The 12,500-nt window shown below is 41.4% G+C and overlaps 1 protein-coding gene across 2 annotated transcripts in view; it reads right to left on the bottom strand.

The window, feature by feature from the left end:
• The window catches only part of LOC139300638 (protein kinase C beta type), a 74,558-nt gene that overhangs the window by 59,827 nt on the left and 2,231 nt on the right, over nt 1–12,500 (bottom strand). The gene's annotated exons all lie outside the window — the stretch shown is intronic.

The following is a 12,500-nucleotide window of genomic DNA, read 5'->3' on the forward strand; positions in this document are numbered from 1 at the left end:
TTTTATCTAATCTACTGATTTACTCATTAATTCAGAGAGAGAGATGTGGTATGAAGAGGATGAGGGAGAGAGAGTGGGAGAGAGAGGACAGAGGGGTGAGAGTGAAGAGCTGCAGATATTAACAAGAGAGCCTATGAGACTAACAGGTTTGAATACCAAATAATGAACTAAATACATGTTGTAAAGATGCTAGCGTCCATTATATGAAAATGAAAAATAAATGTTGGCGCAATACCACAAGTCTGATATGATAATGTGTGATAATGTTCTAGAAAGATATGGACAACTTAGAAATTCAATCTTTTGGTGTCAGAGACGTGTGGATTCAAGTCTTGGCTAATTTTTGAGGCTGTAGTCTCTGGTGGTGGTGTTGTACTGGATGGCACTGACTGGAGGGTTTGAAAGACTCTCAACTGTTGTGCTACAGTACGATCTAACATCAACAATACAACACAACAGTGATGCAAACAATAGTCCACTTTGTGAAAGTGTCTACTATGTTTGCTCATCTAAACAGCGAGTGTGTGGTGTTTCTCTAACATCCTGTGGACCACAGTAAGTGATTCATTAAGCACTGCAAATGGACTGTATTGTATTTAGTACTTCCATCCAAAGTGCTTTACAAATTTCCTTCTCATTCACACACACACACACACACACACACACACACACACACACACACACACACACACACACACACACACACACACACACACACACACAGAAGGCAGTGACCTACCATGCAAGACACTAACATAACCGGTTAACTAACGGGTTGACCTGACACGTCAACATGTGGACAGGAGGAGCTCGTAGTTGAACCGCCAACCCTGCTATTAGTGGACAATCTGCTCTACCTGTGAAGCCACTGATGCTCATCGTCTTTTACTCTTATCCTAAACTCTTAACCTGTATGATGATACCTTAAAACCGTGAAAGCTGTCCGGGTAATGAGGCCAGATACTAATTCCAGAGTCCATGTGTGTAGTCATGTTTTAAACCTGAGGATGTAAAATGTGTCAGTTGTGTTTAGCCATATTTACCATGTTGTTTCACACCCTACAGCATGAGCACATTTTATCTCTGTAGCCGTGACTTTACAGCTTTTGGTTCTCCACCGTTTTTTAATAAAAGTACGAAACAGGACAGTATGACGCTGACTTGTTGTACTTACCAGTATTACTGAAACAGAAAGCCAAAAAACCAACAACAGTAAAAGCATGATAAGTATTATTTTAATAAATAAAGTTTTACAGTTACAATTATAACTCCATGGCCAAATAACAAGTGGGAGGCTGTGTATGTGTGTGTGCGTGTGTGTGTGTGTGCGCTGTGACTTTGAATCTGAGATTGAGTTAGGAGCGGGAGAACATTAACAAAGACAGCAAGAGCTTATGTGTGTGAGCGCGTGTGTGTTTTTGAGGGCAAGGCAGGACGTAGACTACAACAACTCGCTCAATGCTTGGCAACAGACCAGTGCTGCCTGGCTGCCTGTTATCCTTTTTACATGTGCAGACACACAAACACACACACAAAACATAAACAAAAATAGTCTTGTTTGCTCCTGTTTTCCGTCTGTCCCTCTGTCATTATTTCAAATTCAAATGGGTTTTAATGGCGTGACAGGAAACCCCCCATTATGGTTATAGAGGTTGTTTACAGTCATCTATGAGGAAGACGAAAGACAATGACGATGGCAAACTGAAGATAGCAGATACCGTAGGTGGGTGATATTTAAGCCTACTAGCTTTAGCACATAAAGTCTCAAACTCAACAATATTAAAATTTGTAAACTGACAGGAAATGGACAGGAAACAATAAAAAAGGTATAGAGAGAGACAGACTGCCGGAAGAGAGAGAAAGAGGAAGAAGGGACAGGTGACAGATGAGAGAGAAAAACAAGAGCAGAAAGTCAAATAAAGACAGAGACATACAGATGGAAGGAGAGACAGAAAAAAAGAGGTCTGAGATCACTGCACTCCTGTCTGCTCGTGTCCCTGTTGCTAGGTTACCATCCATAGACGAATGGGTTTAAGTATCTCAGGAGCAACAGTGACATAGTTAGCTGGTCCCCATCAGACAACACACACAACTTAGACCCACACACACACGGAAATGGAGCCACTCTGAAACTGTACTCCTTATTTAGATTTAGATGTTGCCATTCGTATAAGAAGATGTGCACACAAACAGACACATACCACGCAGACGCACGCACATCACAGACAGAAAGCCCAAACTTGGAGTGAGTCCTTACTGTAGTGATCCGAGCAGAACCACTGTGTTAAGTCTGGAAACACACATAGGTACGCGTGTAGGTTAAACACGTCATAAACTTACTGCAAAAACAGTAAAATCACTATAAACATGTCGAAAAAAACAGATCCACTACAGATGCCTGGGTAAAGACAGAGCAGCATCTTCCCAACCATGCGTAGAGTTTACTCCAAACTTTAGGATTCAGTCTGTGAAATGTTGTCCACCAACAAACTCTGTGACCTTTTGTCCTAGAAATTATATCATAGTACATTTTGAAACCCACAACAGCAGCATCTCTCCCGCAGCAGTTAGTAATCCAGGTGGACGGTCCCACCTACACACCGTGATTCACGTTTTAGACATTTAACTCATCTCATCGTCGAGTCAACTTGCCCCGAGTGCAACTGATCAGGTTCAATTTGTAGATCACCAGCATTACAATCAGCAAATACAAAGCGGTGCAAAGATCCTGTGACAGTGATCATGTAGGAGACGCGTGGTGGGAAAGTGAACAATTAAAGAAAGGACGAGCAGAGGAGGCATATGATGTTATTATGGTGAGAGTAATGCGGGTGGAACGGAGTTAGAAACACACCTTTGGCTTCACAAACCTGGCCTAATGTACTTTCATTTACTACATTTTTGTGTGTACTCACTGTTGTGTGTCTGTTTAATTTGTGTTTAATGCCACATCTTTCTCTCTTTATTTAGGTAATGGTGTTTAAAATGACATTGATGGCATAAACAGCATCACAAGATACAAGGTGATGGTGCAGCATCCGTCCAACATAAACATTGTTACATGAGCTTTTCTTTAAAAGGAGTAAAACCACATAAAGTCATGACACCATAACATCCATTTCTCACAACAATCATTGTCTTAGCTTAAAGGTGCTAAAGGAAACAACACATGAGTTTGAGAAAGTGAAGATTTACCAATACCTACATTAGGTATCATGTTAGTATGTTCACTAAAAACTTTCTTCAGGTACTCTTCAGAGCTGTTAGCTGTTAACACCCAATCACCTTGTTGTAAATGTCTGTTTACACTCTGCTTTTTACCTGACATTAGTCATATGTCAGGTTATCGAAGCTATTTTAGCAGTCTACGAATGATTCATCCAGTGCAATAAAAGTCAGAAACGTTCTGCTCACAGGGGCTTCAATGGCGCCTGGTTACCCGTCAGAGCGGCTGGTGGCGGCCACCAATACAGCAGCCACAGGCAGAATGAACCATTTCGCCTCTGTGCTGTAGGGAGGCAGCTATTGACAGAGTTAAGTATAGACAACGGTACTCTCTGGGACTGACACAGATTCACAATGAGTTAGCACCTATTAAATGTTTTGTAATACCACGATCTTTGGAACACTAAAGAGGTGTTACCTCTATCTGACAAACAGAGGTAAACTAAAGCAAGAGACTGTAGTTTACAGTAAGTCAGCTGCAGGCGGATTACCTAAATTACTAAATAGGTCTTTTGTGAGTGCCTTTCACTATTACTCTCATGACTGTTCCAAAAATGGCGCAAAGGAGGGGTTTCTGATCTGTCACTCCTCTGGTTAAGTTCAGGCAACTGAAGCTACTTTGTCACTGTCACAGGGAGATCGCCCTCAAGGTTAAAAGACAACATGGAGAGTGAAGACAGTATGGTCAGAAAAAGAAGAAGCCATATTTAAGGTTTTTTTCTGGTGAGAAGAGCGTCTGATTGCTGTGGGCCGAGCTTGTAATGAACAGAGAAAGAATTGAGTGTGTTCTTCCTCCTGGATTCCTTCAATCCTTTCTACAACAGCAGCATTTGTTGTTGATGGCACAGTAACCATTGAATGTCTCATCAACTATTCCATGGATGTGTATGAAATGTAGTTCAGACATTCATGTTCCCCTCAGGATGAATTCACTTTGGTGATCCCTCCACTTTCTATATAGTGTCAAAATGTTAATCTGTCCAGTAGTTTGTGCCCAAAAACTTGCAAAACTAATGCAGCCTCACAGCAGCATGGTTGACTCTTAGACTCTCGTTTTCAAGTTCATCAGATTTGATAGAACATGTGACATAGTTGCGATAATATCCTCAGGTGAGTTGTGTGACATTTTGCTTACTTCATTAATCTGAGGAGGAAGAAGCTAAATTTAGTTACTGGTCGCTGGTGTCCATTCTTTGTGTGTGTGTGTGTGTGTGTGTGTAAGCTGTGATGTCAAACAAGCTTGACCCACATTGGCTGTCTGATACGTCCCGATATGTCTCCAAGGTGTCACTGTGGCAACGGGTGTACTATTGCCGCAAATGTCAGCAGCAAGGACAACCAAGCCCTGGAGGAGATAGTCTGTCAATCTGTGACTGAAAGAGAGTACAAGCACACACACACACACACAAACAAACACACACTAAGTGATCAGAGTCTTTAGATGTGTGAAAGTAGATCAGAGCAAAAGGAGATGGCCTTCACTAAAATTAGACTTTATCACGCACACACACCTGTGGAATAACAGACACACACACAGACGCATCAGGTAGCCACTATTGACGGGTGATAAAACAGAAACAGTGAGAACTCCTGTTTTAAGGTCGGCTGCTTTACTCTCTCACTCACTTTTCTGTTTAAGTATACTGAACAAGACACACACACATATGCACAGTCTCTCCCATTAGACACACACTGAAAGATGCACGCACACACACACGACAGCTCTTTAACACCCCCCACATTAAACTGAGAAGAGGAAGCAGTTATAGGAGGAAACACACTGGGCGTTACTGTACAATGACTGTCGGAAAAACTGTTACTATAGACAAAGCCATTACAGAGTCTCAGTTTACACGTTTAGTTAAAACATGATCAGCTAAAAATCAAAAAGACCAACCTGTTTAATCCTTGCGGCCATAGTCCTTAATATTTGTGCCTCTCTGTCTATGTAGTAATGAATTTGTTCGTTGCATTTTCAATTGCAGTTATCTTAACTCTCCTCGGTTAAACTGTAAAATTTTGCCTGAATTAATTAAATTTGTTTTGACCACAAATTTGACCTGAAACTCCACTTATTGAATTCCTCTTTTCAAATTTTGGTGTGTCTTGCATCACATTTATGCTGCACACCATCAGCTACTGCTCTAATGTGGAGCTTCAAACAGAGCAGAAGCAGAACAAAACTCAAAATTCATCTCAATAAAACCTACACAGCAGCGTCTCCTCCACCAGTAATAATCAGAGTTAGCCTTCCCACCTAAAACATATGATTCATATTATGTTGTTGTGTGCCATGAGCACAAGCTGCTTAGGGATGCAAGTGTGTTGTGTCTGAAAAGCACCAGGGGAATGTAGGAAAAATCAATACACTATAATGCTGCAATATTTTTGGCCCTATCAATAAGCCGACAGAGGCTCACTATCAGAGTTGTTGTACGCACTACAGTGGCGTGGCATGAAAGACTGCACGATGGTGTTTTATAACATGAACTCAACATGAAAATGAGGTCCTTGGCAAACAGTTTGGACGAGGTCAGTGCTTCACTGTCTAATCAGGAGACAGACTTAAAGAGCTCGCAGAACGCATCAACAACAGAACAACATTTCAAAAAGGTTTTGCTAAGAGCGTAAGGATTTGACACGGGTTTTTTGAAAGCCAATACTGATGTTGGTATTTTTAGCCATGCTAGTGGCTTGGTGGTTGGTTGGTTGGTCCACCACTTTGGTCCTGATAGAAATATCTCAGACATTCATGGTCCCAACATGATGAATCCTACCGACTGACATTTCCTCTAGCACCATTGACATTTGTGGTTTTGAGTGATGGGATGGATGTCAAATTTTGTCCCGACATTTGTGTCCCCCTCAGAATGATTTTTTTTTTTTTTTTTACAAATTTGGGGGTCTAAATGACTAACAGTTACCAAAAGTTTTGGAATTGGTCCAGTAGATCGCCTCAGCCGGCAGCCATGAAACAGGCTGCAATGCAACATAATCCTTGAGGGCAACTGCAGCTGTGAAAAGTACGTCCAGTAAAAGTGCTTGTTTTTGTGTTATGGAAAGGATCCCTACAGAGATGGACCTTTTTGTTAAAGAGTAAGACCCGTTTTGTTAAACCAGAAACAGAAGTCTCGCTCAAGGAGAAGTCTCACGAGAGGTGAGTTGTTGCAGGAAGACAATGGTGGAAATGTGAGTTCTTCTTTAACAAGAACGTATACACGAAGGCATCTGGTGCGGTAGTAGGTATTTATTTCACATAAGATAATTATTTAAAAATCTTTAAATATACAGTATTTAAACCAGCTTCTTGAACCGCAGGCATTTCTGAGGGTTGCAGGATTGAGAACTCCAGTTTCACATCTTTATTCTCTGATCAATGTTTTCTGTTATCTCAATAAAAACCTCTGTCGCTTTTTAATCCTTTCTTTTTTTTCCTCACGCTTTTCAATGTTCTCCCTTAACACCTACACACTCAGCCCTCCCTCCTCCTCCGTCCCCCTCTCCACTCCCCCATCCATGTATCCATCCATCCATCCATCCCATTTGGTGGTACTCTCAGTGGAACACTTGGGCTATTTATAAAAGCATCAAAGCCCACAGCTTCCAACACACAGCCACTAGAGAGAAAGAGGGGGAGATGCAGAAAGTGGTGGAGGGAGAAGTGGGGAGCTGGAGGAATGGTGGAAGGAGGAGAGAGGGGGAACTAAAATGAACAAGGAAGGAGAAAGACAGAATATTGAGAAATACAGAACAATGAAGCATAAGAAGACGGAATAATGGGCAGAGATAGGGATATAAAGCTGGAGAGAAATTGGGACAGAACAGAAAGATGGACAACAAGGGGAGAAGGTGAGTAAGAGAGGCAGAAACAGAAAAGAAAGAGGGCGTGAGATAGAGAGATAAAGGAGAGAGCGGTAGGTCAAAAGAAATCGGGAAACAAAGAGCACAGAGGAAGTGGAAAAACAAAAGACTGGATGACAAAGTCAGATATGTTTTTATCCGTTTCCTTTTGCTTCAGGATCTCAATGATACATCAACATCAGCGCTGTGTGTGTGTGTGTGTGTGTGTGTGTGTGTGTGTGTTTCTGCGTTTAATGTGTTTGTGCATGAATACCCGTTTTGTTTTTGTGCGCGCATTTGTGCGTGTGCGTACATGTGCGTGTGCATGTGTGTGTATGTGTGTGTAGGAGGCAGGTTTTGGATCCGGAGACCTTCCGCCCACACAGGTTGTAGTTGCAGGAGCACCTGAGCAGCGTTCGGCACCGCCAACAGACACCGATGTTTGCAAATGTTGCACTAACTCATTTGATCATGAATAGGCTCATGAAAGGGCAGAAAACGTATTATGTGAATCCAGAGGAACTGTGGGCTCCGTGCCCAACAGCAGCTTGATGGTTGCTGGTGAAAGCAAGAGACACCCGATTAAACCCTGAACGCAAAAGATGCCATCAGTCAACGGGAAGCTTGAATAGAGCTCTTGATCAGGGCTTTTTATAAACACATAAAACCTTCCTTTTGTAGAGTGCTAATAGCTGCAGCAAACAACACCTTTATGGGCTTGTTTTAGGTGCAATCTACACTCCATGCCTACACCATTTTATCTCTCCCTCTTCTTCTCTCTCTCTCTCTCTCTCTCTCGCCTCTTTTCTACCTCTTCTTCCCTGTCCATTATCTCCTCTGCCTGGCGGAAAAATCTCACCCACCACCTCTCTGCTCGAGTGTCATCCCAGCATACCTTTCTCATTCATTTTCAACCATCTGCCTTGTTTAATTTATTCCATTTGTTTAAATATATGTGATTGTCCTCTGCCTGCAGCAACATACCACTTGAGTTTTGTGCAGCCCTCTTGATCAAGAACATGATCGAATTCTTTTAAATCAAACAGAGCGCAAAAAAAGATTTGTCTTGATGACATCATCAGCATGTTACAGCACAACAAGACCTCATATGCACCATAAAAGGATTATATTTAGGATGTTGAATAGAACGGAGGATTGAATATATTATGGAGAACTTACAGAGCATACATGTCTTCTATTTCTGCCCTAATTTATCCTTCCTCAATCTCTCCTTTCATCGATTCCTCTTTTTTCAAGCCTCGCTCTCTCTCTTCCCTATATTCTCTTGCTATATACTGTACGTTATGTTCTCTATACAGTGTTTCACATTACACACATTTTACGTTACAAGAGAAAACAACACTTTTTTGTTATTGCTCTTGAAGGACATGGAACATGTCTTTCATCCCTCTGTTTTTCCCTGCACTTGCTATGAGCTACTTTTATTGGAACTTTCAAGGAATTCACATGTAATCCTCCTCTCCTTCCTACGTCCTTCCCACTCACATTCCCCCCCTTTTGTCTCTCCCTCTTCCCTCTATGAATTCCACCCCCACTTTTTCTCTCTGTCTTCCTTCGCCTCTCCCTCTCACCTCACCATCCTTCTTTTCCATCTTTTCATGCATCTCAAATTTTATTCTCCATCCGATTTTCCCTATTTGCCATATTTCTCACACTTCCTGCCACTCAGTCCCCCCTCCGTCCCTCTCAAGCTCTCTAAAGGGATAATTTTTCCATTAAGTCCATGAGGAGACAGTGGAGGACACTCGACAGCCTGTTACACACTGAAACCCAACTCATTATTAACACACTCATTTAGGAATGCATGCATAAACACACACACAAAATCAACCATGTGGAAGCAGTAGACTGCACACAGTTCTGCACAAACAGCCATTAAGGAAATAAGTGCTCAGCAGCTCATTAAACAGAACATGAAGCACGTGCACACACACATAAATCCCAAACACCAAGAAGTATGAAATATTCTAAAAACTCACACACACTTTTTAGAAATGAAACATTACATAATACAAGCTGCTGCCACCCTTCGAGTCCTACACTCTTTGTACTGTATGTAAAACTAAACAGCAGAATCCCACTGAGAAATTACAGTTTACTGTTTACAGCTACAACAACAGTGAGGCAGTGAGCTGCTTTGACCAGTAATACTGTACACAAATACACGAGCCTGCCTTGCTGCTTGGATTTGCAGTAACAGATTGTGCAAACCACATTCAAACAGCTGGGTTTGAAAATGTTTAAAATATTTAGTAATAACTCACCTCCTATAGGCTTCAAATGCGGCTGTTTAGAGTTGAAGTAGAATTGTGGCTGTGGTCAGCTTTGTATTTATGTTGAGTTACAACAGATTTGATAGATACTTGCATGCAGATGGACAGCAGAGTGGTGGATTATGCTGCAAGTGTCTGTGAATGTTTTGACACCTTTTTTTCTACCATGAAAACTTAAACTGTTAACTGTACAGCTTGTTCTCAGCAGATATTGATTAGTGTGTAATGGAGAATTAAAATATGACTGAAATCAAACAAGGTAATTCAACATTTATGTTAGTTCTGGCAGGAAATATAAGTTATATGCATCACATTGGTGGGCCTGTCAGTAGATCTAAACATCAGATCATGTCTGAAACTCTGACAACACAACTATCTACACCACATCCTTCTTGGGCATACATGCAACCACAAGCTGCTGCTTTCTGAAATATGTTAAATCAGAATCAGAATTTTTTTAGGGTTAGTTCTCCATCCAGCACACCTGCCTCCTTCTGCAGGACCTGCATGTACCTTTAGTCTGTAAAGTATTTTCTTTGCATCAGAAAGCACTGTCTATCCATCTTACTGTGTTAACAGAACTGAAAAATATATCTATAAATATATTGATGTAGCACCTAACTTCCTTTTTTCACCCATGACAAGGCAGAATAGAAACCAAGAGGAACAAATGTCACAATGTCAAATGCTAATGAGGCTCTAAACATTTGCAGGTCGTCTACAACTAATTGTCCAACAGCAGCAATAAACAAGCAGGTATTTTAATGAACAATATTCATGTTTGGACATGAAATTGTGGCAAATGTTGCTCTGTTCAGCTCAGCCCTGCTTGTCACTTGGAAATTATTATGATCATCACCATATTGTGACTTTGTGTGAGAATAGCTCAGCTACTGTACATGTACAGTGAAGACATTTAGTTGGCATAATATCAATCATCACAAACAATTTAAGAAACCAAAGCTGAGGGGGTCAAAGGTCAGAGAGACAGATCAGTGGAATATAACATTAGGAGCCGAGATCTGGTTCAGGTAGCGAGCACACAAACAATCCATAAACATCATGTAAGACAGTAATGGCTCTGATTCGTCTCAAACTACTGATACCCTCACAAGAGACAGAGGAGCTGTAGTATACACAGCCCGCCAGGTCTTACTGATGATTTGACCTTTCATTGAAAGACATGTAAACATGCAGGCCGTAAACACTATTTCTCTCACATTGTGTTTGGATTATTCAGATAATAATAAATGAATTATCTTTACTCAGATATAAATGCATCTAATTGTACACTACATTACACCACGCTGCATGCACACAAGCACCCTGCATTTAGTTCTGCGAGAACTATGTGACTGACAAACAAACACAACCATGTAAACCCAAGAGGCAACACACACCCAAACACTCACTTCACTCCAAGTGTGTGTGTGTGTGTGTGTGTGTGTGTGTGTTTGACCTTGCAGAGGAATTCCCTTTCTCCCCTGAGCTCTGGGGAAGCGATACCCTGCCCCAGACGGACAAATAGGTCGCAGAGTAAGACATACACAAACACACACCTGAGTGAAGAAGGTGAGTGCAAACTGTTGCCAAGTGCTAAGTCTAAAATTTTAGATGTGAAGTCATTTCTCCTTCCCTCTTCCTGAGCTGTTACAGTTAGAATGCATAGGTGCCCCAACACCTACAACCACACACCTCCCTCTCCAGAGGCACAGAGGGTCCCTACAGTGCAGCGGATGCTTCCCCTAAAGGACACTATTGACCCACTAAATATACACATGGGCTAATTACCAGCTAACCCACTGCTGTGTTGAACAGCACCTCTTCCATCCCTCCACAGCATATAGACGGTTGCGTCTGAATATTTCACTGTTGCTAGGAAACGTGAAAATCCTTGAAGACATTCAGTTGGCTGTTAATACAAGTGGAAAAAACATAGATTTCAAGCAAATTGATAAAAAACACAAAAGCCCAAAGCACCACGGCAGCTTCATGTCCTGTAGCGACTCCTACAAAGCCAGTACTGAATCTGTCTGTGCTGTACAGTATGGAGATCATGGATGAAAGACAGCGAGGGAGAAGAAAGCTAAGAAAAGCAAAGTTTTCTTCATCAGTATGGCGTGTCAAACGGCACCATGTAGGACAGAGCTTACAGGTTTCATTCGTGTTTTTTGTGCAGATGAAACCAGCGAGAGCCACAAAATCAGATGTCTTTCTGCACTTCATTGGTGGAGGAAGTGAACACTGCATCGCTGCTGATGAACTGATGCAAAATTAACAAACATGAACCGCTAACTTTATCCTCCATTAGGGCTACAGGATGCAAAATTTTGGTTTCTAACTTATCTATTGAAGTAGTTATGTACACAAATGTGCCTTTTTCACAGGAGACATTTTGACGTGTCACAGTAGAAAAGGCACAGATGTAAATAATAAAATGAATGACGGCTGAATTCCATTTAGCTGCTTCAGTTTCAGGGTCAGGGCCTGTGCATGATGGCTCACTGTCACACTGTCATGGCTTATGGGACACCTGAATAGAGTTATAAGTAACACCTGTGCTTTTCCTACTATGACAAGTCAAAATGTCTGCGGTGAAAAAGCACTTGACGTTTTAAAAATAAATACAGTTTTGATTATATGGCTGGGAGTGTTTGATGCTGAGTCACTTCCTTCCACATCCTTGGTCACCTTCTTACTATTCATATCTAAATCTACACCTACAGCATCCTCCACTATGGATCAAGCACCATAGTCCTGCCTCCACTTCCAGACATCTGATGTAATGGCTCTATTCATATCAAAAGTTCAATCCACAGCTGAATTTACCCAAACAACTCACCATTATCTTTATAAAAAGTACCGAATATTTAGAATTGTTCACATCTCACCTATATTTTAATATGCAGGAAATCATAAGAGCTTCATAATATTGTTCTTTGTTCCCATCAAATCCAAAGCAGTTACAAGACTATTTTGAACTGCTATGCTATGAATGAACTGCACACCGGGGAGGTTGACTGGCCTGTCGAGCTGGTGACGTTTTGAGTCAAGATTTGAGCTTTGGAAATAGTGTTCATTTAAACCCACTTAAAAATAAAAGCACTGTGGAAAGGAAGAGATGAATAAAGGGAAAAAAGA

The sequence above is a fragment of the Enoplosus armatus genome, chromosome 17 (assembly GCF_043641665.1).
Source record: "Enoplosus armatus isolate fEnoArm2 chromosome 17, fEnoArm2.hap1, whole genome shotgun sequence".
Lineage (NCBI taxonomy): Eukaryota > Metazoa > Chordata > Actinopteri > Centrarchiformes > Enoplosidae > Enoplosus > Enoplosus armatus.